Raw genomic sequence first — 26,591 nt, 5'->3', positions numbered from 1 at the left:
AATTAGGAATGGCCCTGTCACTGAAACATAGGGCCATATTTATACTTTGTGACGCAAAACTGCGCTAACGCAGTTTTGCGTCAAAAAAATTAGCGCCGGCGCTGCCTGGTGTGCGTGAAAAAAAAACGACATACACCAGGCAGCGCCGGCGTAGGGGGATATGGAGCTTGGGCGCCAAAAAATGGGGCAAGTCAGGCTGAGGCAAATTTTTCGCCTCAACCCGATTTGCGCAATTTGTTTCGAGTCCCAACCCCCATTGAAATGACTCCTGTCTTAGCAAAGACAGGAGTCATGCCCCCTTGCCCAATGGCCATGCCCAGGGGGGCACAAATCAGGCCCCCTATGCCACAAAAAAATAAAAATAAAAAACTTACCTGAACTTACCTTAATGTCCCTGGGATGGGTCCCTCCAGCCTTGGGTGTCCTCCTGGGGTGGGCAAGGGTGGCAGGGGGTGTCCCTGGGGGCTTGGGAGGGCACCTCTGGGCTCCTTCCGAGCCCACAGGTCCCTTAACGCCTGCCCTGACCAGGCGCTAAAAAACGGCACAAAAGCGGCCGGACGTCATTTTTTTTGACCCGCCCACTCCCGGGCGTGAATTTTGCCCGGGAGTGTAAATATGGCGCACATGCCTCGGAGTCAATTTTTTAGACGGGAACGCCTACCTTGCATATCATTAACGCAAAGTAGGTGTCCACGCTAAAAAATTACGCAAACTCCATGGACTTTGGCGCTAGACGCGTCTAACGCCAAAGTACAAATATGGAGTTAGTTTTGCGTCGGAATTGCGTAAAAAAAACGACCCAATTCCGGCGCAAACAGAGTATAAATATGCCCCATAAGGCTTTAAAAATAGAGTGCCTGATCACTTGAAGCCAGTACAGAGAGATTAAATGATGGGGAACAGCAGAATGGGTGGCAAGTCTAAAATAATTTGGACAGCAGCATTCTGATCCAGCTTTAGGTTCTACAAAAAACAAAGATGCATAAAGGCAGACATGCAAAGAATGACATTAATGAATGCTTGCTAGGAGAATATTAAGTATTAAAAACACAAGACAGCAATCTTGGTGAACTGATCACAAAAGTAAGTGAGTCATCAAAAACAACTCCAAAGTTCTAAACAAATGCAGCAGGAACAGAGGGAGATTCAACAGGCTGCCAAACTGATGGACATATTACAGAGAATCTCCAAAAAATTTAAACCTTTTATCACTGCTAAGCTTTGTGCATGTTGCTACAGCTGTCATGCAGGCTTTGAATCTGGATTGGGAACTACCTCAGATGTCAGTAAGGGAAACGATAACCTGTGTATCATCACCATAGAACATTAATGAAAAGTCAAAAAAATTGATCTGGAATGCCAAAATGTTGATGAACAAATTAAATAAAGTAGAGCTAAGTGATTATTTGTGCAATCTATGAGGTACAGCTTTAAAAGAAGACACAAAGAAGGCAGGTGGAGGACCTGAGACATAAGTGAGTAAAAGGATAGAGGCCAAAGATAAAGGGCACTGAAAAGTCTTGCTTCAGCCAAGCACTAAATTAGATCTTTAGCTAGTCTGTGTAAAAAGCAGTGCTTAGGTATGAAAATAACGGACAGCTGCTCATAGCCCTAAATTTACTGAAAGCAGAGCTGCCATTCCATAATCTCAGATTGAACTTGTTCAAGTAAGTTTCTTTGCTCCATAGACAAAGAAGTTGACAATTAACCTTCTGTTTTGGCCTTTGGTAGTTAAAGCAGGCATAGAGTTGGAATAAATGTTACTCATAATATTGGAGTCTGCAGGAGGTGTTTTAAGGAGTGGGGCCACTGATTCCATTCTAGAGGAGCTACTGAAGAACATTATAACTGCAATGACAAGATAAATGCTACCAGCACTTTATCTTGAATGAAAGGCAGCATGGATTCATATGGGGGCTCGACCTAACAGTCAAAGTTAAGAGCTGGGCGTTGTTAGGGTACAGGGAACTCTTTGTGAGAACTTAATGATACCTAAGTCAGGAGAGGATGGATACAGTAGATAGAATATTATTTATTTTGTCTGAAAAGAAGGCAGACAGCAAATCACAATGTCCTTGAGAAGGTTTCACCATTGTGTATAAAGCTTAACAATGCCATAACTATCCTAAATAGTTAACGATTGGAGCTACAGGATAATAGCAAACTACGTGACCACAAAAGTTAACGTTGTCACTCCAACCAGCTTCCACACCCTGAAGATGCTGAGGAAGATCCTCAACTGGCTCCCAACCAATACTATAAAAACTGTCACATCCTAGTGCACTTTGCAAATACACATAACATAACTGAATTATGGAGGTATAATATGTGAAGGAAGGTTTATTATCTGAGTTCCATACCCTTTGAAGGCAACTTTTTATGTAGCTTTTGCAATTCCCAATTTTTTTTAAAAGTGTTTTCCATTGATGTTTACAAAACCTAATGTTCCCTGAGACTTTAACTTTCTATCATCAGGGTGTATCAAAAATCAATTGCCAATTGTTCCCTTTGGTGTTGTTCAGCATCAGACATACCTCCATATCTGCAGCATGTTCAATGTCTTCCACAGAAACAGTTGCCTTCAACATATCCCATAGCTGAGACTTAAACATATATTCAAGAGCTCCAAAGTTTTCAGTTGTGTCCTATTTTCAGATGTATGCCATGCCTGTGCATTTGCAATTTTTCTCTGAGAAGATGTTTGACAGAACGTTGTCAGGCCTGTGCAGTTTGTTTGCTGCCACTTCCTTTAAACCTACAAGAATAAATAAGATGTTATCATCAGTATAGTGAGATTATGTGTGTTTTCAGATGCAAACAGAATCTTGACAGATCTTTGGTATAGTCACAGTTTGCCATGACCTTGAAATTCTCTTTAACCCCTTGGGTGCCAGGGACGAGCTGATTACATCCTCGGCCACGGTGCTCGTGTGCCGAGGACGTAACCAGCTTATCCTGCACCCGGCCCACAGGGGGAGCACTAGCGCCCCCCCTGTGGGCCTCCCACACCTCTCCCCTGTGCAGTGATGGCAGGGGAAGCACTTCCCTTGCCACTGACCCCTCTCCAAACCCCCAAAGGGCATCAGATTGACGGCAGTGCGACCAAGGAGAAACGGATTAGTTTCTCCTCGGTACGGGGCAGGGGAGGTCAGAGAGGCATGAAAAGGAAAGGGAAGGTGTTTCCTTTCCTTTTCATGTCTCTCTGAGCATTCCTGCAGCACAATCACATGGTGATTGTGCTGCAGGAATGCCACTAGACACCAGGGATTTTTGTTTTTGTTGTCGTTTACTCATAAGGAGAGCAACCCCTAGGGCAAAGGTCGCTCCCCATGGGGGCAATTATGTGTTAGGCCATTTCTGCCCCCCTTGTGTGTAGATCGGCCTATTTTAATTAGGCTGATGTGCCTCCAAGGAGGGCAGAGGCAACTAGACACCAGGGATAATTTTATTTTATTTTTTTACAGAAGGGGAGCAGCCCCTTAGGCAAGGTCGCTCCCCTAGGGGCCAAATTTATTTTAGCCAATTTCTGCCTCCCATGAGGGCTGATTGGCCTATTTTTATTAACCGGTTCTTTTTCAAGGAATGTAATGGTTACATCCTGCGGCAGAGTGCTCCTGTGCCGAGGACATAACCATTACGTCCCAGCACCGGATCTCAGAGGGAGCTCTAGCGCTCCCTCTGTGGGCTTTCCCCCACACCCCCAGCAGGGCTGGAAGGGGAATAGCTTCCCCTTCCACCCCGACTCCCCCCGAAACCTCCCTCCAGTGACGTCTCATCAGAGGCCACTTCCCATCACGATCGGAAGAGAAATGCAAAGCATTTCTCTTCTGATCATGTGATGGGGGCGTGAGAGGCTTCAAAGGGAAGGAAAGAAATTTCTTTCCCTTTGAAGTCTCTCAGAGCATTTCAGCAGCCGAAACTTGAAGCGATCTGGCTGCTCAAATGCCCACTAGACTCCAGGGATCATTTTCAAAAAGGAAATTGGCTTAAGGGGAGCGACCCCCAGGGGGGCAATTATTTTCAAGGCCTTTACTGCCCCCCCTGGGGGCAGATCGGCCTATTATTATTAGGCCGATCTGCCCCCGGTTGGGCAGAAACCTCTAGGCGCCAGGGATAATTTTTATTTTTTATTTTTATTTTTTTCATTTTTTTAAAGGTGGGGAGCGACCCCTTAGGCAAGGGTCACTCCCATAGGGGGGGAATTATATTTAGGCCAGTTCTGCCTCCCTTGGGGGCAGATAGGCCTATTTTTATTATTCCAATCTGCCCCCAAGGGGGGCAGAAACCACTAGACACCAGGGAGTTTTTTTTTTAAAGGTCAATTTCACGCAAGGGGATCGACCCCGTAGGCAAGGGTCGATCCCAGGCGGGGGGGGATTTATTTTAGGCCATTCCTATTTTAATTAGGCCGATCTGCCCCCAGGGGGGCAGAAACCACTAGGCACCAGGGATTTAATTTTTTTACAGATGGGGAGCGACCCCCTTAGGCAACTTGTATTTAGGCCATTTCTAGCCCCTTGGGGGAAGATCGGCCTATCTTTACCTTGGGGGCAGAAACCACTAGACACCAGGGATTTTTTTTTTATACTTGCGCATAAGGGTGAGTGGCCCCTTGGGCAAGGGCTGCTCCCCGGGGGGGAATATTTTTAGGCCTTTTCTGCCACCCTGGGGGCCGATTGCCTATTATAATTAGGCTGATCTGCCCCCAGGGGGGCAGGAACCCCTACACACCAGGGATATATTTTTGTTTATGTTTACTTTTGTTTTTTATATGGGGAGCAACCCCTTAGGCAAAAGTCGCCCCCCTGGGAAACAAATTGTATGTAGACCATTTCTGCACCCCTTTGGGGCAGATCGGCCTATTTTTGTTAGGCCAATTCCCCCCCCCCCCCCCCCGGGACACTTAGGCACAGGGATTAGTGTATGTGTGTGTGTATTTTGTTTGTGGGGGCAGCCCCTTGGGCAAGGGTCACTCCCCATGGGGGCACACTACTTTTGGCCATATCTGCCCCCATGGGGGCAGACTGACCTATTTTGGGAAGGCCCATCTGCCCCCAAGGGGTGCAGAAAGCCCACCAGAGACCAGGGAAGATTTTTTTTTTAAAATAATAGGGTGGGTGTGTGGCCATACCCTCACCCCAAATAAATGGGGCCAAAGTTGTTCTGCCCACCAGTGGGCAGATGGGTCAATTACCCCCGATGCACACCCCGGGGGGACAGAAAGTCTACTAGATGCAAGGGAATAAAAAAAAAAAAGAATATAGTGGGTTGGTGGCTACCAACCAGTATGGGCCTGGTTATGCCCCCACCCCAACTGAAGGAGGTAACAGTCTTTCAGCTCTCCCCCGCACACTAAAACATCTTATCCCACGGCAAGCAAGAGGAAATTTGATTATTTTGGGTTTTGGTTTTACACTTGGGCCATGAGAGCTTGGCTACCTCTCAAAATTATCCCACTTGAAATGGTAAGGGCTGCACTTTCTGGACTTTGAGACGCTGCCATGTAGAAAAATCCACAAGACCTAGACACATCTGAAAACTAAACATCTGGGTGATTCCAGGGTGGTGTGCTTCACATGCACCCGCACCATTTTCTTACCCACAATGCCCTGCAAACCTCCAACTTTGCTGGAAATCACACATTTTCGTGATGGAATCTTACGGAATCTGCAGGAATCCACAAAATTCCTACCACCCAGCATTGTCTCATCTAAACCGATAAACATTCTGCTGCACTTGTTAGCCTAAAATTTTGTTTTTCAAACTGCCCTTTTGGACCCGCTTTGGTTCCCCCTCAATTTCGACATGTTGTTGTCCCTTGCCTGTCACAGGCACTTGACCCCTTCCTGTTTGCAAATGGCTTATCACCTACTTGAAGTAGATGGCAAAATGAGAATGTTTTTCGAATGCATTTGGGTCACAAAACATTCCTACATACCACTGCGATTCGGTATTAGGAAGTGACACCCTTGACATGCTCCTTCCTAATACCGATTCGATATGTAGTCAGAATTCCAATGTGCGATTCGGTAACAAGTTACCGAATCGCAAATTGGGATTCACACATACCAAAATGCATTTTTGCGATCGCAAACGGCCCTTTGGGCTGGTTGCAATTGCAAAAATGCATGATACATCTGGCCTGTAGACTTATTCTTCGGTTTGGTCACCAAACTTCCCCGTTATTTACAATATGGTTATAATTTATAGAGGGGTACATTATCTCTAATTAATATTTAAAAAGTCAGCGTAATCAATGACATAGTGTAAGCAGACTCTACATCAGCCCTTTAGGGTTTAGTGTGCTTAAGGGTCTTTGGGAGTAAGTGTATTCTTCGGTTTAGGGTGGGTAAGGGTATTTGGATGGTATGCATATTTTTAGGGTGGATAAGGGTATTTGTGAGGTAAGGGTTTGTTGTTATGATTTAGGGGGGTGAGTTTAGGGGATGATAAGGGTATATATAGGGTATGTACCCTGTATGTGAATATATATATATATATAGGGTTTCACTTATCAGATATATACTCACTATTTCATCGTAAAGTAATATGTGGTAAAGCCAGATGTGTGATAAAGACTTCCATGGTAAAGGCAATGTGAGGTAAAGGCATTGCGTGGTAAAGGCATGCGTGGTAATGGCATTAGTTGTGATGTTATACATCCCTGTATTATGAGTAAGCAGAGGACTGGTGCCTGTTGTATTGTGGTGCACTTAAGCATGTAGTATGGAGAAAGAAAAGAAACAGCCCAAAAACGTTAGGGAAAAAAACAGAAAACAGAAAACAGAAAACATAAATCAGAAATTAAAAAATATTCTACAAAAAACATCTGGAACGGACAAATAAGTAACATTGGGAAAAGGCTTAAAAAGGACTGGGGGAAAAAGATAATAGTAATATGGGTAAGAACACAGTAGTAAGTGTGTCCCCACCCGTAAAGCACAAAAATACTAAAATCTGATTAAAATGACAGAACCTTGCAGTAAATAGAAAGGGATTGGCAGAAAGAGTCAATTATGTTCATATATACCATTACTGTGCTTTGTTGTTAGAGTGTGGGTTTATAGTGCAGCTTAAAAGGTAAGTGCTTTGGTGCTAGGACGATGGAGAGTGTTGCTGTGAATCTGTAACTGGAGAAAAGGAAGGCCAACCCACCAAACTCTTGTGAGCTTGAGTAGCAGTGTCAACTTAAGTAAACAGGTACAAGGGGATCATTTTCAGCATAAATTGTACTTATTGGTAAATAATTATGCATCTAAAAAATGTAATACATAAAACCAAACCATGACAATTAATCAAGACCACTTATTTTAAAACAATTAAACACATCAAAGTAAATGAAAGAACAGGTGTTCAAAGATAATGATGCTATACTCACTTAGTTTATATTAAACTCCAGACAAAAGATGTGTGTCAACTCCACTTTTAGTTCAAGGAACATTCCAGACAGTGTATCCTTGTGTTGTAGAATATGTCCCAGTAATGGTTGCTCTATTAAGTGGTGGAGTATATGTCGACGTTCTAGTCTCCTAATGTACTAAAAAAGTGACACCATCCTCAGGACTAATTGCATTTGATGATTGTTGAAGACCTCTGTACAGTTTCTAAATAGAAAGAAAACTGAGAATTGTATGTACGCCTTAAAACCTGCATGTTTGAGGGTGGTGGTGTTGACACTGGAACTGTGATAACACACATAGCAAAGAACTCCACTGGCCCAGATACTCAGCACGTACAGTTAAAACTCCTCACTTACACTGTCAAAACCCGGACTATTTTAACAGTACATCCCCTTCCATAGCCCTCTCAGACACCTCATTTTAGGTGACCTCCTACTTTCACACATCCCACACATAAACTGGACCATATCTAGAGGTCCTACATCACTCCTAAAGCATAGAACGACTTCCCACTACACATCACAGCCTCCTCCACGCTTCTTTAATTGCCCAAATAGCTGAAGACTTGGCTTTTCAAATAACTTCCCTGCTCACCTTATGGAAGGCTCGACCAACCTGTTCAGTGACATTATACCCTTCCGGGTAATTCTGCACTCTACAAATAAAAATAAGGTAACATAACATGACAGCTTCCAGTAATGTCTATTAAAAGTAAAAGAGGTATCTACTACTGTTCTAAGAACACCTACTGGCTAAAATGTGACAGTACTGTTCTATTAAAATTCTATGCGATATATATATTTTTTAAGTTAAAGTTTTTTTGCAAGCACACAAGGCCGCCACATTTAGGCAGCAGTATGTGGATTTTTTTTCTTCTTTATATCTTTGTTGTATATGCTCCCTATAACAGATTAAAAAAATAACCGTTACACATGCTTCCCTGGGTCAGACCTATTGACTTAGTCAGTGATTCTTACCGCATGAGTTTAGGAAAGATTAAATAAACACATTCAAAGATTGTCTGGTCTAGAAACCGATTACATGAGCATAAACCAGATTAAATCCATGCTACAACCCGGCTCTGAAAAACATGTTAAAATATCCATGTCCTAAAAATAAAGGAGTATTTCAGTGGGGTCATCTGGTAAAGTTGCCAAAGCTGCCTGTGACAGCTTTCTGCTACTTTCTGTTTTTCATGATGCCGAGCGCGTTGCGGCAATCATTTCTATTTCTCTCAATTATTTAATAATTTCAACATGTAATTCAGTTTCTCTTCGAAAAACGCTAGTGACAAGAGATCTCGTGGCACCTATTTACACGTTCTGCAGGCCATTTCTTTGTAAATTGTCAAATTTCATTAACGTCTATTGTAGTTGTTTATATTATGAAAGGAACTTTAACGCCAATCAGTTGCTTGGAATCGAAGCTAAATTCCCACAGAGGCACTCGGGCACAAGCCTCATTAGGAAGCATGCTGAAATCAGGCAATTCCTGCTCAGATTAGCCAGCTCTAGTAATCATTGCCACCTGGAAAATGAGCATTGTTTTTGTATCTCGGGGGTTGAACCAGTGTATGGTTTACCTCAATGTGTGGTCCATGCAGGCTCCAACACAGCAGCAATTGAGCCGAATCTTTTTGTATTTTCCAGATCTGGGCTCAATAAAATTGTATCCAGTATTATAAAACAAACCCACAAACCTCCAAAGCATGAGGTTCGGTTTTGGCTGGTTCAAACAACATGTTGCAATTTGTAGCGATTTTGGCCCTGATGTAAAAACGTTTTGGTATGTAACAATACAGAATTGCAATTCGGTCACCTCTTACTGAATCGCAATTTTGCTTTGCGATTCGGTTTTAGGAAGGGGCGTCTAGAAGGTGTTCCAACCTAATACCGAATTGAGGTGGTATGTTCGAATGTTTTGTAACTGAAATGCAGTCGCAAAGTATTCGCAGCTTACCACCAATTTCAAATTGGTGGTAACCCATTCGCAAATGGGAAGGAATGCTAAGGGACCCTTTCCCCTTTGTGAATATCTGTAAAAAAGATTTTTTAAGAGCAGGACCACTTTCTACTCTTAAAACATTAAAAGAAAAGAATACCATTTTCCTTAAGGTAAACAGGCTGCATTTGTAAAAAAAAAAACTGCTTTATTGAAAAGCAGTCACAGGCATGGTGGCACCAGCAGGCCACCATCCCTGTGATTTTTGCAATTCTTATTGGGTCAAAAGGCAAGACCTACCTCATGAATATGAATGTGGTAGGTTTATTGGTGACCCACTGGGAATCACAAATGAAACTCAATAGAGTATTGTACATTTCAAATTGTGATTTCCTAATTGGAATTTGTAAGGAAGCACATTTAGGAACTCACAGTTTCTAACGTATGAAATGTGGCCCTTTTTCTGAACAGAAATGGAATGGGCAATTACCTGTATGTATATTACGAATGTCAAACATACATTATGCTAGACAGTTTATCCCTCCCACCATAATAAGTGAATCACCACTGTGTTAACGCTCAAAGCTTCGTTCATTGTTGTAACTACCATCAGTCACCTGAAATGTTATGCATCACAAAAGCAGAACATACCTCTTTTGTGTAGGCAAAACAGAAACAAGTCTATTAATTGCAATAAAGCACAACCAGAGATAATGTAGGAGCAATCCCGCTATTCGGCAATGTGTTAAAGTTTAATATCTGACACCCATCCTGATTGCCAAGCCAGAGCCACTAGGAATACCATTTTTCCATGGTACATTGACCTGTGTGCTCGCCATTTTACCAGTGGGGCTCTGGCCCAATGCAACTTTACTAGTGGCATGCATTAAACACAGAGTGAATGCAATAAGCCTACAGTTGTTAGAATATTAAATGTCCTTTATTGCACAATGTTGTTGTGATCATGTTCTTCATAAGATCCCCTATGGCCAAGTGCATCAGCTTTGCGTTCGCTGGTAAGAAAGAGGGCAGGTGTTATAAGAACCAGGGGAGACAGCTCTCACACCATTTTTGCGCAGAGACATGTCACTCAGAACCTTTTGAACATCTGCATTTCCAGGAGCAAAAGAGCTGCTGGGAGTGCAGAAGGTGAGCACTTCCTGGAAAGTGGCTTTGCATCTCTAGTGGGCACACTATGCTAAACACAAGTGAAACCACGAAGGATTACATGTCTCTTGTAGTCACAGGACTCTCAGAAGACTTTCAATGGTGTTGGTCATCTTGAATGCCTAGAGTATTGAGAGCCAGATTTAGAACTTGGCGGAGGGAATACTCCATCACAAAGGCAACAGATAATCTTCAGCTGAAATCTAAATCCCATTGGATATAATGCCATTTAGATTTTGGCGGACAGGATATCTGTCACCGATGTGACAGAGTAACTCATCCGCCAAGTTCTAAATCAGGACCTTTGTCTTTTGTTTGTGGGCCATAACATCCTCACAAGGCAACTGTGATACATAGTTTTCACAGCTGGGACTTTCTTCAGAAACCTTGCAGTCTGCTATTGGTTGGAAGTTGACGAAAGACTAAACTACTAAACTGGAGCCCAACACTCTTTTCTAGGAATATAGGCTTGCACTTGAATAATATTTCCACAAGTGATACACTCAGTATTACAAACTATTAAAAAAGCACTATTACCTTTCTTACAGGTGTATGGCATTACATTGCTATTTTAGATGTGCAAGATATTCTTTGTTCTTATTCATGTAGATTTATCATGTTGTAGTTTACATGTCTGTCACGTTGAAAGTAAGTCAACCACGGAACATTATTGCACAACTTTGAAGATAGTTATTTTTAGCAAGCAATGCATAATACCTCCACTAGTATTATTTGCATGTTATTTAGATTCTAATTGTGTTTCAGCTAGACGAGGACAGAGGGTTCACTCAAACATAAAGAGCTGGATATACATAGACTGTCAAAAGGAGAATCATAGACTATATAAGAAATAAGGTGATGGATTTAGCATAATAAAACTAAAAGTGAACTCTTGCCTGTAGATATCAACACTCCTACAGTACAGATAAGCCTGTGCTGCGCAGCTAGGCACTGTGACATTATCCAGTGTGTCTGTTTCACTTTCTTGTCCCATTCCTCTTTTCCTGGGTCTACTTCAAAAACCTTGACAATGTATAAATGACAGTGAGTTCGGAGAAGTGTAGAGGTTACTTGGCTCACATTATACTGTAATTTCAGCCTCAGCGATGGAGCCTGATGCCACTTTGTCCCAAATCTTACCTTTAATTGACAAGTTACAACAGGAGGTCTGTTCAGTAAAATTGGCAAATAAAACTTTACTAAATGAATCAATGCAGGGTAAACAATAAAAAGGTTTTCTATTAAAACCTGCGCGAAAGACACCAGTCAGCTGCCATTAACTACAGGATCTAAGACCACTTATCTCTGGGCTTTATCACCTACTATTACAAAAATATTTACAAGTCCTGCCTACAACACATTATCATCCCCTGAGAGACATAGTGGAGAACCCATGATGTTTGCATTGCTTCTAAGTCAGTGTTGCTCGCATTTCTTTGGTAAGCCTATAACATGTTCAGACAGTGAAATCAAATGAACCTTTGTTTGTCATACTTTAGTGGGACTACTGCCAATTGGAGTATTCCATAAGTGGAAAAAATGATCTGCTGTTGTATAATTTCTCTGTCTCTTGCAAACAAGGAAAGTGGAATTATTTGACAGGAAATCACGTTCACTTTGTATTAGATCACAAAGGCCAAGAAAATTAGATAACCACCTTTAACCATTTAGCAGTTGCGGATGTTCGGTCTGAAAAGCAAAGATCTACATTGTTCCATCAGGACTGACAAAGTGAATTAAAAGATGTTTTGGCAAAGTGGTCTTGGCAAAAGTGCGTTGAGCTTATAGATTATAGATTTGGTGGTGCTGTTAAATTATTGCTTAGTGAATCATTGTTCAGAGTGAAAAAGAAAACTAAGACTAAAGTGTTATGCCGAAGATCATAAGATGATGGACATCCTTAAATTCCTGCCCCTATGTAAATAGTTAATATGAAAGGTCCTCTCTCTAAAGAGGAAAGCCTTAGGTACTTACGAATTAAACACCTAACAGGCAGAAATGTAGATTCCTTGATAATAAACTGAGCTGCCTTGTCAATTGAAAAATTTCAAGTCACTTCCAAACTGGGTTATGAATATCATGCAATCTGAAATTACTCAAATTATGGTTCCTATAAAAATGGCATTACCGTATGCACAGGAAAAGGTTCTTTCAAGTCTATCATATTCAAGAGTTTTAGAAAATTACATGGAAACTGAATTTGCTCAGTTTTTACAGAGATCAGTGATTAATAAAAAATTACTGAAGAGGTTAAGGTAGTTGATGTGTCAATGTTGTCTTCAGAGGCTGTAGGTTTCCATAAAATATGATTTCCTTTGTATATTTTGAAAGTCATTGAGAAAAGATTTTTTGCATTTGATTGATACATCTCTATTTAAAGGGATTCTGGGCATGCTATGATTGAGGCTGCCTAATCCAAGTATTAATGGGGCAGAGAGCATTACAGTTGAATTCTGTATATTGGCCTAATAATTATTTTTCAGCCAGTGAATTGTTCCATAGTTGCCCTTCAAAGGCATTAGCAGGGATATTGAAACCTCATGTTATTGGTTCTGTAAATGTTTTCAATTACTGTTATATTTTCCCCGGGTGTGCTTGAAAAGACGAAAGCAAGCATTTACCACCACACAGAGACTAAGGGCCTGATTACGACCCTGGCGGTCACGGTCGTGGTCCGACCACTTTGGCAGCGGTCTGACCCCCACATTCTCACTGCGGGGGTTGTTTCGTGGTCAGACCGCCAGCACTGCCAGTTTCCCTCCAAGCAGTGCCACCCAGGGGATCACGACCACCTTATATGCCAGCTTTTAAATGGCGGTAGCACCGCCATATAAAGGCTGGCAGATACGGGGTGCAGGTTGCCCCAGGGGGGCCCCTGCTCTTTGTATGGGTAGTGCAGGGGCCCCTCTGGCCAGCTCCCTCACGACGTTCACTGTCTGCTCTGCTCTGCAGACAGTGAACATCGTGATGGGTGGTGCTGCACCCTATGCACTGCAGCATTGCCACCAGCTCTATTATGAGCTGGTGTCAATGTTGTAGGCTGTTCCCCACTGGACCAGCGGGCAGAAACACCTTTTCTCCCGCTGACCCAGTGGGGAACTCTTAATGGCACCTGCGGGAAGGCAGCCGCACTGGCTGCAACCTGACCGCGGGTCTTTGTCGGACGGTGAAAATCATCCGCCGAAGTCGTAATGACCCCCTAAGATTGTGAAATTTATTTGGGTCCTGAAACACCTATGACTTGTAAATGAATATATGCACTCGCAGAGCCGGAGACACAACACCTTAGACAACATACATATGAAGGTTTAATTAATGTGCTTATTAATGGGTTTAGTTAATGGTTTTATTAAAGGGGTTATCATCAAGCCAATGCAATCACTTGTCTCTTAACCTGAGTATTTTTTCCCCAAAGAAGTGAGGGTTAAAAAAATGTTTATTGAATATTGGGGAATCAGCAGAATCAGATCTAGAGGTCCTACATGGCTCCTAAAGGTTGGAATGACTTACCACTAGACATCACAGCCTCCTCCACACTTCTTTCATTGCCCAATAAGCTGAAGACTTGGCTTTTCAAATAACTTCCCATTTCATTGTCTCTGATACATCTTACATCACATAAAAAATGTAAATATCTTTATCAAGCTTGATCTCAGTGAGCCTATCAGTCAGTCAGACTCCAATATGGCCATGAGCGAAAAACTGTGATTCGCAACAGGTTTTGAATATTTAAATATCCAGTAATGTCCTTTGAACTCTGCAATGATCCTACTCCCTTTCAATATTTTATTGATAAAGCTTTAAGGGTATTTTATGTGTTCTGTATAGTTTAAGTAGATGACATATTGATTCAGGGTGAAACTGGCCTATAGGGCAATCAGGTAGTGCCCAAAGGACTAGTCTAACACGTCAGTGTGCAGGCCGATTATTTGTCTGTTTGTGGGCTTGTTTTATGGTCTGGTCGGCCATTTTTAAATATTGATTTCCCTGATACTAGTACAAACATTGCCTCCAGCAAGCTCAAATTGATGCAGTCTTCCATACCTTGAAAAACATTTATACAGCATATCTTTACAAGTTTAAAACTTCCCCAAATTTTCAGGCCACCAACTGCCCAAAGTTCTAGCTATCTAATTCACTAACGGGGTCACTTTTATTTTTGTGCTTGGGCCTATTTTCTGTCCCAGTCTGATCCTGTCTTGATTTTACCTCGATTTCTTGGAAACACACATGTAGGAAGTTTAGATAATGTTGCAGAGTTTTAGAGACCACCAACTTTTGCTTAACTAGAAAACTGTATATTTCACACCACTTCTGTAGCATTCTTGGGCTACATAGTCAACTCTTAATCAGGTGGTTGACTGGGAGTTGATTATATGTCCCAATAATTCTACACATGTGGAGTTCCAAAACCAGTTCTGTAAAAGCTGGGTAAACAATGCTAATTTTTCAAATATAATCCATGCATTAATCTTCTGAAATTAAAATACCCAATGTGGAACTTCTCCATAAAAGAGGTACCTTTATATGGTCCAACGAATCTGACCAATCTTTCTGTTTTTTGTAGAAATATGTTTTCTGTCCCTACTTTGCAGCACCAAAATGTTGAATTGACATTTAAGGCAGAAAGGGATGCTTCATGTCATGTCTCTGAGTAGAGAAATCATGTAACTGTATTGGTATATCCATTGGCCTACATTTCTCTTATGCATTATCCAGCAGAATTAAATTACACCATTAAAGGCAAAAACATTTTGACATTAAAGAGTTCTTTGAGGAATGGAAGCAACATTTATCGGGAGCTAGAGACATAGCAGAAGCCTGTATTCACCACAGAAGAGAATCTGCAATTTTTAAAATGAGCCAGACTTCTACTCTTGAACACATGATATGAATTGTAACCATAACGATGACAAATAAAATGGCAACAGCAACATTTACTAAAAGCATGAGCAAGAGGACATACTCCAACATGATTGTGGTTATACCTTTATAGCACCTCAATCCCCATACTGCTACTTCTTGGCACTAACATTATTCTTGCACAGCAGAAAATAAAAACTATTTCATGTTTCAGAGATGGTTCACACCCATATATCTGTTGCAACAATACGACTTGTGTTTTATGTAATATCAAGGCCTATTTTTGTCTCTCAAGGCCAGCTGCATTCATAGTTTCAGCCAGCAGAGAGGCAAAGGCTAAGCGCCTCTCCAGTAGCTTCTAATTAGAATTAGTGATATGATTTTGCATGGCCTGCCCCATTGTCACTTGGTGTGAATGTTTCCTTTCTAACCCTTCACTGTTTGTCCTCTGCTTTCAGAAGATTGTTTTCCATTTATAGAAACTCTCAAATAAACAATTAGCAGAAAGTGATGTGATGCCTTACTTTCATTCTGCGAGACAGTATTCTTTTGAACAACAATAATAAGCAAGGCACATATTTAACCTTTTAGAAACCCACCAGAAATGAATAACAAATCAAAAAGAGACACTTAGACTAGCTACTTTGAATATGTTCAATTAATCTTGATTATCATCTTGTTGAACATAAACATATGAACTAAATGTGCATCCTATAATTCACACACACTCACTTTTAATTGATTGACGCACAGAACTGAAGTTGAACAATACCCAGGAGAAAAAATAGACATTATATTGATGAAAGGACATTGGGCCATATGTACAAACACATTTTCCCATAGACACAGAATGGGCAAAACTGCTTGCTACATCTGGCCCATTGTTCTTTTCTGATTTTAACATTGTGACAAACTATAAACCCGGTGCATACAGTACAAAGGCAAGGTAGATGCCTTACACTGGCAGAACCAACCTGAAAATGAAAATAAGGTAGTTACTGAGTTTCCTAATAGAAGCTCAAAATAGTCACTTTATGGCATTGATCTGTTTTGAGACCTTCCTAACAGAAGTACAAACAAAGTTAATGTCCATTCATGTGAAAACCTACTTTTCAGAAAAGGAATATTACAATGAGAAACATGAGTTATTTATTATATCAAGGAGAGACCTTGAGCCAGACTTATAAACAATTCTGTGTCGCTCTGCACCCTGCAAGGGGAAGCAGGGTGACACAAAACCTTAAAATGATTGTGCCAGCTCTAGGAATGGACCCGGAATGTCATATAATGGAAAATACGGTACATTTCTGCCCTTTCATGCAGCACAGTGTGAACAAATGATAAAATAAGGTCACTAGATCCTTTCAGAAAGGCAAAGCAATCCAAATTGATTGATGGGTGTTACAATTGTGGGCACCAGATCACAATGAGTATAATTACTTTAACAACAGGCAACTCATCTATAGTTCCTTTTGGATGAGGAGTTCCTTAATGGCCCTTTAGTGGTAGTGTTATTATCTGTGGATGAATGGTGGTGAAGGAAACACATCAGATCTCAAATCACAGCAAACAACCAACATTAACTGGAGCTTTTCCTGTTAGAATGCAGCACATTTTCTAACATGAGGGATACAGATACTAGTGCAAGCTGGAGACCTGCCCAAGATAATTCCTAGACTTTATTGCTATAACTAAAAAGACTACTAGATATCTAGTTGCAAATGTGCAGCTGAAGGTAGGTGATGAGAGCAGAGAGGTCCCTGTTGGCCCAGTGGAAGCCCTTAGCCTGGATCTCTTGCTGGGGAATGATTTGAAGGTTATAGTCAGTTGGAATCTTTGCTAATCAGAGCACAAACCACCAGCACTGAATCTCCACTCCCCCCTTGCTCTCCATCTTCTCCTCAATTCCAATATTCTCATAGAAGTCTGCAACTGTTTTTTAATGGCAATGCTGCTGTATGAGATGCATACTTCGCCAGAGACAAAGTCAGACCTCCCAGCAACAGACAATGCATCAAACCTGGGAAATATGTTGATGTCTCAAAAGCTAGGACCTGAGTTTTGTCTGTCCACCTTATTATGAGGTCATTGTATCTTATGGCACTTGTAATGAGGTAGACAAACATCCATCATGTTTTAATGGTTTAACCTGTCTCCGCAACTCTAAATCAGGTCCTCCCTTGATGCTGGAGACTCTGGCAAACTGGGTCTGCCAAAGCTCAGGTAGGATTTTCACTTCTGAAATAGTTTCTGATGCAGTTCCAAAGGATATGAAGCTGGTTACTGCACAGTAGCTTATTAAAATCGACTATTTAATTGTGAGCTTCCGGTTCCATGATATGAAACCAGAACAAAGGTGATTGTTCCCTAGGCATACAGGAAATTCCTACTGCAGCTATACCACAAGATTCACTTGTCAGCACTTTTGGGAGTGGTCAAGGATGATGTTGAGTGACCTTGTCACTTAATGTCCTGCTTTTCAGATGACTGGAAGGTCTAGAGAACAGACAAAGGCCACCCCACTACAATTATCAGTGGTAGGAGCACCTTCAAATAGATAAGTATGGGCATGATTGATTTCCTACCCCATACCAAATATCTTGATTGCAAATAAATACTGGTAGTTATGAGCCACATGACATGGTATCTCAAAGTAATTACTTTGAGAATCCTATTTATCCTTCCTTGTGAAGGCTTTGACTGACACCTTTTCATGTGCTGGATTAACTAGCAAGATTATATCATACTGAGAGATAAACTTTATGTTGATATAAATGAAATCTGTTAGAGAAGACATTGTGACCTGGTCTGGGTGACATTTTAATTACGACAGAGTGATCAGAGTAGTTTTGGTAAATTCATGTTACTCTTTTAATGCAAAACTAGGGAAATTATGAATAGTGTGGCACAAAAATCCAACTGCTGGAGCACCGGAACAACAAATTTAGCAAATGCTAGCAGCTGCTGGCTTCTCCTATTCGAATTCTGTTTCACTTATCGTTGTTCTCTCAGCACAGAAAGCATTCTTAGTCCATTTCAAACACAAGGGTGCATTTTGAGCTAAAACCAAATAGTGTAAAATGCTGGTTTCAGCACTTTGCATAATTCTACTTTATCTCACACAATTTTGTTTTAATATTGCATTAATGTGCCAGAAAAAACTAGGAAAGTTGCCCCCTCCCCTAATGTGACCTTCATGTATTTTCCACTATTTATCAACTCCAAATTAATGAACTTGTTGAGTAGATTGACAATGCTCCCAAAATGCATTAAGCTGCTTTGAAGCAATAACCGAGAAGCCAATGGACATTCCAATGCCTTCCTTCAGTAAGTGTGATAAAAGAGTGGACTTTTCCACCTTTATTTATTTTTATAAATACACCATGTTTGCAGTCCACTCTCTTTAATGTATGGTTTGGGAAGGGAACCACAAGATCCCACAAGATCTCAAACACATGATGTAGTAGATGTTGCATCTGGCCTCAAGAGTTAGAATGTTCACTTAATAAACAAGATAAAGAGTCACTTTAAGCAAGTGCTGCTAAAGGACAATGCAATGTTGACTGGCTGTCAAGAAGGACATTAGGTTGTGATAATATATCTCTCATATCCTTGAGCTCTATTCGAGAAACAGATCATATATTTCACTATTTCCAAAAGGACCAGTGCGGTCTACCATTTGGGTAACTACAGGACTACAATGGACACCATCACAAGTATTGTTGTGAGGCTCTTTAGGACCCAGGTTACTCACTTCTGTATTAGCTTAGTTTTATATGTCATGTTTTATTCAGATTTTATTCCTTTGGTAAGGCTGCTTTTTAGCAATGGCTTATACACATTTTATCAGTTTGCTTCATTCTAGGAAATCAAGGAACAAGCCATTGATTTAGTTTATTATATAAATGATGTGCTGACCCAGGGAGTGGATAGGGCATTCTGGCCATGACAGTCCCGAGTAGCTTTCTCTTGTATGGCTAAGAAGACCTATTCACCTTTATACGGAGACGTTTATGGTTGTAGAGAAATATCATCCTCAGCTGTATAGGTAATACCTATATTTGTCTGTAGGTTGTTCAAGCTTGAACATTTGAAAGGATACCCCACTTGGTGTTTCAGCCTCCAAATTCTGTATTCCACAAATGGAGAATCCAGTACTTATTCTAGTAAATTGTAGACATGCTGTCACACAACATTTACTTTTAAATGGGCTACCTAATGGGGGTGGAGATGTTACATTTGAAGTTGAGGCACCCAATGTGTACAAAACTAAAATATTTTTTTCATGGGTAAATTTTCCTACAGTCAATGCCAACTCAAATACATTTCACACATACACGAGGGCAAACCCACCAGCACAGTATTAAGCATATAACTTTTTAGGAATATCTGGCACACTTACGGTGGGGGTGGCCTCGAGCTACCTCACCTTGAATTATACTATCTTGCAGCCCAGCTGAAACATGCAGTCCATTGGATGGTCCATGGCGAAACCTGGGAAACCAGATTGCTATGAAACACTTGTGGAACTACATCCCTCCAGGAGTTACTGATGATGGGGGCTAGGATTCCATATACTGTGCCGGTTATAGTGGGGCTAGTGTGCAGGTCCCAGGAGCCGGTGATTAAGATGGTTTTGCTGAGGGTACCTTTTGCTTTTAATATGCCAGTATGGGTCCTTCACCTCATTTTGATGATTGTGAGGTCAATGTCCACCAGTAAATGGAATGTGGGGGCTGTGAAACTCTGTAGGATCTATACCCAGAGGACCAATTTATTACGCTTGCCGAATCTGTATCCTATTTTGGCATAGGTATGGGGCATTTCCATCTGTATAATAAGGGCATCTAGCTATCTTTCCCTGAGGCTCCACCTGAGTCTCCCTTGCAGCTTTACTGAGACTACGGGGGCCGCAAACTGATCTCACACCTATATAGAGCCATAAGGGAGGGCCTGCCATATACTGATCTCCCAATACATGCCAGATGGTACGACATATTGGGTGTGCCCCTGCAGGCTAAGGAGTGGGAGGCTATACATGAGGCGGTCCAGACAGCGTCATCTAATGATTGCTTTAAGTTAACACAATTCATTACTGTACACCAGATATACCTGACTCAATCACATTGCACGCTATCTACCTAGACCCACCCCCAACATGCCCCAGATGCCATCATGTTAAGGCGAAATTCATTCATAGAATTTGGGAATGTCCTGTCCTGTGACAATATTGGGGTGAGGTGCTTGCCTCTCTGAAGGAGGCCACGGGATGGGATATTCCCTGAGACATAGGACAGTGCCTGTTAGGACAGGTCTCTATTAAAAAGAAGAAGTTAAACAGACAGTTCTTTATTCTGGGGCTCACACTGATGAAGCATAGGATAGCCATTTACTGGCTGTCCCCCACTACTCCCAAGAATACTGACTGGAAATGGGATGTGCCTGAATGGACAACTGCTGAAGAATGCCATATGGACAAGTTCTGTAGGGATGACAAATTAGTGGATGATTTTCGGGCCTGGGCAGTGATGCTGTCGGACTTGTTGGACCCTCCTGATGTGTGTCCACCATAATCTAGATGATGTCGGTGGGGTTAAGCCTAACTGAAATAAGGCGCCACTGGAATGGGGTATATTTCCTGTAGGAAGTTGGCTCTGTATGTACTATTTCAAAGTAAGAAATAGCATGCACAGAGTCCAAGGGTTCCCCTTAGAGGTAAGATAGTGGCAAAAAGAGATAATTCTAATGCTCTATTTTGTGGTAGTGTGGTCGAGCAGTAGGCTTATCAGAGGCTAGTGTTAAGCATTTGTTGTACACATACAGGCAATAAATGAGGAACACACACTCAGAGACAATTCCAGGCCAATAGGTTTTTGTATAGAAAAATATATTTTCTTAGTTTATTTTAAGAACCACAGGTTCAAGATTCACAAACAATACTTTAAATGAAAGGTCACTTAGGAACTTTGAATTAGCAAAATAGCATATACAGTTGTCACACAAATGGCAATAAGCTATTTTAAAACTAGACACTGCAATTTTCAACAGTTCCTGGGGGAGGTAAGTGTTTGTTAGTTTTGCAGGTAAGTAAACCACCTACGGGGTTCCAAGTTGGGTCCAAGGTAGCCCACCGTTGAGGGTTCAGGGCAACCCCAAAGTTACCACACCAGCAGCTTAGGGCCGGTCAGGTGCAGAGGTCAAAGTGGTACCCAAAATGCATAGGCTTCAATGGAGAAGGGGGTGCCCCGGTTCCAGTCTGCCAGCAGGTAAGTAACCGCGTCTTCGGAGGGCAGACCAGGGGGGTTTTGTAGGGCACTGGGGGGGACACAAGTCAGCACAAAAAGTACAACCTCAGCGGCACGCGGGCGGCCGGGTGCAGTGTGCAAACAGGAGTCGGGTTCGCAATAGGTTTCAATGGGAGACCAAGGGGTCTCTTCAGCGATGCAGGCAGGCAAGGGGGGGCTCCTCGGGGTAGCCACCACCTGGGCAAGGGAGAGGGCCCTCTGGGGGTCGCTCCTGCACTGGAGGTCGGATCCTTCAGGTCCTGGGGGCTGCGGGTGCAGTATCTTTACCAGGCGTCGGGTCCTTGAAGCAGGCAGTCGCGGTCAGGGGGAGCCTCGGGATTCCCTCTGCAGGTGTCGCTGTGGGGGATCAGGGGGGTCAACTCTGGCTACTCACGGTCTCGTAGTCGCCGGGGAGTCCTCCCTGTGGTGTTTGTTCTCCACAAGTCGAGCCGGGGGCGTTGGGTGCAGAGTGCAAAGTCTCACGCTTACGGCGGGAAACGTGTGTTGTTTCAAAGTTGCTTCTTTGTTGCAAAGTTGCAGTCTTTGTGGAACAGAGCCGCTGTCCTCTGGAGTTCTTGGTCCTTCTAGAAGCAGGGTAGTCCTCTGAGGCTTCAGAGGTCGCTGGACCCTGTGGAACGCGTCGCTGGAGCAGTGTCTTTAGAAGTGGGGAGACGGGCCGGTAGAGCTGGGGCCAAAGCAGTTGGCGTCTCTGTCTTCTCTGCAGGTTTTCAGCTCAGCAGTCCTTCTTCGTCTTAGGTTGCAGGAATCTAGTTTCCTAGGTTCTGGGGAGCCCCTAAATACTGAATTTAGGGGTGTGTTTAGGTCTGGGAGGGCAGTAGCCTATGGCTACTGTCCTTGAGGGTGGCTACACCCTCTTTGTGCCTCCTCCCTGAGGGGAGGGGGGCACATCCCGATTCCTATTGGGGGAATCCTCCAAAATCAAGACGGAGGATTTCTAAAGGCAGGGGTCACATCAGCTTAGGACACCTTAGGGGCCGTCCTGACTGGTGGGTGACTCCTCCTTGTTTTTCTCATTATCTCTCCGGGACTTGCCGCCAAAAGTGGGGGCTGTGTCCAGGGGGCGGGCATCTCCACTAGCTGGAGTGCCATGGAGCATTGTAACACAAAGCCTGAGCCTTTGAGGCTCACTGCTAGGTGTTACAGTTCCTGCAGGGGGGAGGTGTGAAGCACCTCCACCCAGAGCAGGCTTTTGTTTCTGTCCTAAGATAGCACAAAGGCCCTCACCACATGGGGTCAGAAACTCGTCTCTCAGCAGCAGGCTGGAACAGACCAGTCAGTCCTGCACTGAACAATTGGGTAAAATACAGTGGGCATCTCTAAGATGCCCTCTGTGTGCATTTTTTAATAAATCCAACAATGGCATCAGTGTGGGTTTATTATTCTGAGAAGTTTGATACCAAACTTCCCAGTATTCAGTGTAGCCATTATGGAGCTGTGGAGTTCGTTTTTGACAAACTCCCAGACCATATACTCTTATGGCTACCCTGCACTTACAATGTCTAAGGTTTTGCTTAGACACTGTAGGGGCATAGTGCTCATGCACCTATGCCCTCACCTGTGGTATAGTGCACCCTGCCTTAGGGCTGTAAGGCCTGCTAGAGGGGTGACTTACCTATGCCATAGGCAGTGTGAGGTTGGCATGGCACCCTGAGGGGAGTGCCATGTCGGCTTAGTCATTTTCTCCCCACCAGCACACACAAGCTGGCAAGCAGTGTGTCTGTACTGAGTGAGGGGTCCCTAGGGTGGCATAAGACATGCTGCAGCCCTTAGAGACCTTCCCTGGCATCAGGGCCCTTGGTACCAGGGGTACCAGTTACAAGGGACTTACCTGGGTGCCAGGGTTGTGCCAATTGTGGAGACAATGGTACATTTTAGGTGAAAGAACACTGGTGCTGGGGCCTGGTTATCAGGGTCCCAGCACACTTCTCAGTCAAGTCAGCATCAGTATCAGGCAAAAGGTGGGGGGTAATTGAAAAAGGGAGCCATTTCCTTACACAAGCCCCCGCCCCAGCCCACAGGCCAGGAGACTCAGCCAAAGCTGGGAGAGTCTTCCTAGTCTGTCAGGTGAGGAAGAGTAGAGGAAATAGGCTGGTTTGTTGCAGGGCCTACTCTGCCTTTCATCCTCCTGTTCAGGTCATTCCCTCTGGGGAACTGACCCACTTCCACAGTCATAGGACCTAGTCTGAATTGCCTCTTGTCTGTGCTTTTAATGTCTTCACCCATTCTCTCTATTTTGGGGTTAGGGGTATCCACCTCTGCTAATCTTATCTTAGCCAGGGTCACCCCTAGCTTACCCAAAGAGGTTACCCAGAGCTGGAGTAACCCCACCATGACCAACAGGGTCAGGGGGCCTAACTTGCTATTTGGCATGGGGTCAGACCACCATGCCAAGGATAGTACAGCCATAAAGGCTAACACCCAGCAGAGGCCACTGACAGCTGTCAGTGCCCAGAACTACACCTTTAGCTCTTCACCTACAAGGGAAGGAGCTAAGTTACAGTCTTCTTTGGGTTCAGGGTGCCTGTCTGCTTTGTTAGAGGGGGGGGTTACTACATCTTGTAGTAAACACCCTTCTTCCACTCTTTCTTCTGTTAACTGAGGAGCCACACACTCAGTTTTAACAGTTGCCTGACTAGCCAGGACTTCTTGTGGGTCAGGTTGGACTTTACCAGTGCCATTTTTGGAGTTCTCCCCTACTGGAGCAGAATCTCCTTGGCTTGCTGGAACCTTGGCTAAAGGTTGTCCACCTTTCCTACTCTGTTTTCCTTTCTTTTTCTTCTGGGGCCTACTTGCAGTTACTGCAGGGGTAGCACCTCCAGAGTCCTTGGGAGAGGACTGGCACTGAACCAGTTCCTCTCTTGGGCTCTGACTAACCTCTGGGTAGTCATTTCCAAGGAGACAATCAAGGGGGAGGTCTGTACTGACTACCACCCTTCTCCAGCTAAAAGTCCCACCCACTTCTATGGGCACAAAAGCCACAGGCCTATCAGTGACCCTGTCTGGGCTAACTCTTACTCTGGCAGTCTCACCTGGGATGTACTGGTTTGAGAACACCAGCCTGTCATGCACAATAGTGTGACTGGCACAAGTGTCTCTCAGGACAGTGGCTGGGATTCCATTGACCAGTAGGTGGTGGAAGTGTCTACTTCCCTTTGGAATCTCCAACTCACCTGTTGGGCCCTTTTTCCAGTTGAAGGCTATGAAGACCTCCTCATATGAGGAGTCATCCCCAATGGCTACACTGGTCACCCCAGGGATTTTACTAGGGTTTTTTTTTTTTTGGGACAAGGAGTGTCCTTGGTGTGGTGCCCTGTCTGTCTACAGTTTTGGCACCATGCCTTAGTGGCATCCCAGTTCTTACCCTGGTACCCACCTTTGTTTTGGATTGTGTCTCGGGGCCCACCCACCTGGTCTGGTTTTTAGGGGCCTACAGAGGACTCTTTTTCTTTATTTCTAGTGTCACCCACTTTCTCCTGGGGAGGCTTTGTAACCCCTTTCTTTTGGTCACCCCCAGTGGACGTTTTGGTTACCCTAGTCTTGACCCAGTGGTCTGCCTTCTTTCCCAATTCTTGGGGAGAAATTGGACCTAGGTCTACCAGATACTGATGCAACTTTTCATTGAAGCAGTTACTTAAAATGTGTTCTTCCATAAACAAATTATAAAGCCCAACATAGTCATGCACTTCATTTCCAGTTACCCAACCATCCAGTGTTTTCACTGAGTAGTCTACAAAATCAACCCAGGTCTGGCTCGAGGATTTTTGAGCCCCCCCTGAACCTAATTCTATACTCCTCAGTGGAGAATCCAAAGCCCTCAATCAGGGTAGCCTTCATGAGGTAATAGGATTCTGCATCTTTTCCAGAGAGTGTGAGGAGTCTATCCCTACACTTTCCAGTGAACATTTCCCAAAGGAGAGCTCCCCAGTGAGATCTGTTTACTTTTCTGGTTGCACACGCCCTCTCAAAAGCTGTGAACCATTTGGTGATGTCATCACCATCTTCATATTTAGTTACAATCCCTTTTGGGATTTTCAACATGTCAGGAGAATCTCTGACCCTATTTATGTCGCTGCCACCATTGATGGGACCAAAACCCATCTCTTGTCTTTCCCTTTCTATGGCTAGGAGCTGTCTCTCTAAAGCCAATCTTTTGACCATCCTGGCTAACAGTAGGTCATCTTCATTGAGGCTATCCTCAATGATTCCAGAGGTGCTGGACTCTCCTGTGAGAGAAGCAGCATCTCTGACTATCACTTGTGGAGACAGGGTTTGAGGGACCCTGTGCTCCCTAACTAGGACTGGAGGTGGGAATTCCTCCACATCACTAGCTTCCCCCTCTGGGAGGTTATCCTCAGAGGGGTTGTTCTTAGCAAACTCTGCCAAAAGCTCCTGGAGATGTGCTTTGGTAGGGTTTGAACCAGTTTTAATCTTTTTAGTTTTGCAGAGAGACCAATAACTCTGACATCCTAAGATGCAGGTAAGGGGTGACGTTGAGTTCCATCACATTCTCTTCTGCATTAGACATTATGGGGGTGATTCTAACCCTGGCGGTCGGTGATAAAGCGGCGGCCAACCCGCCAACAGGCCGGCGGTCCAAAAAATGGAATTCTGACCCTGGCGGGAACCGCCAACACAACCCGCCACATTAACACTCCGACCGCCACGGCGGTACAAACAAACAGCGCGGCGGTCACCGCCAACAGACAGGCGGCAGACAATGTACCGCCCACACTATCACAACTCACCAATCCGCCACGTTTTCCGGGGCGGGAGCACCGCCGATAAAAACACGGCGGAAACAGACTACGAACGGGAAAACGCGCACCTCTACGCACTCCACGAGGAAGGAGGACAGCATGGAACCCGAATTAAACATCCTACCTGCTCTCGTCTACCTGCTCATCTACCAGGAGTA

This window comes from Pleurodeles waltl, chromosome 1_1, assembly GCF_031143425.1.
Source record: "Pleurodeles waltl isolate 20211129_DDA chromosome 1_1, aPleWal1.hap1.20221129, whole genome shotgun sequence".
In the NCBI taxonomy this organism is placed as follows: domain Eukaryota; kingdom Metazoa; phylum Chordata; class Amphibia; order Caudata; family Salamandridae; genus Pleurodeles; species Pleurodeles waltl.
This window is presented reverse-complemented; position numbering follows the sequence as displayed.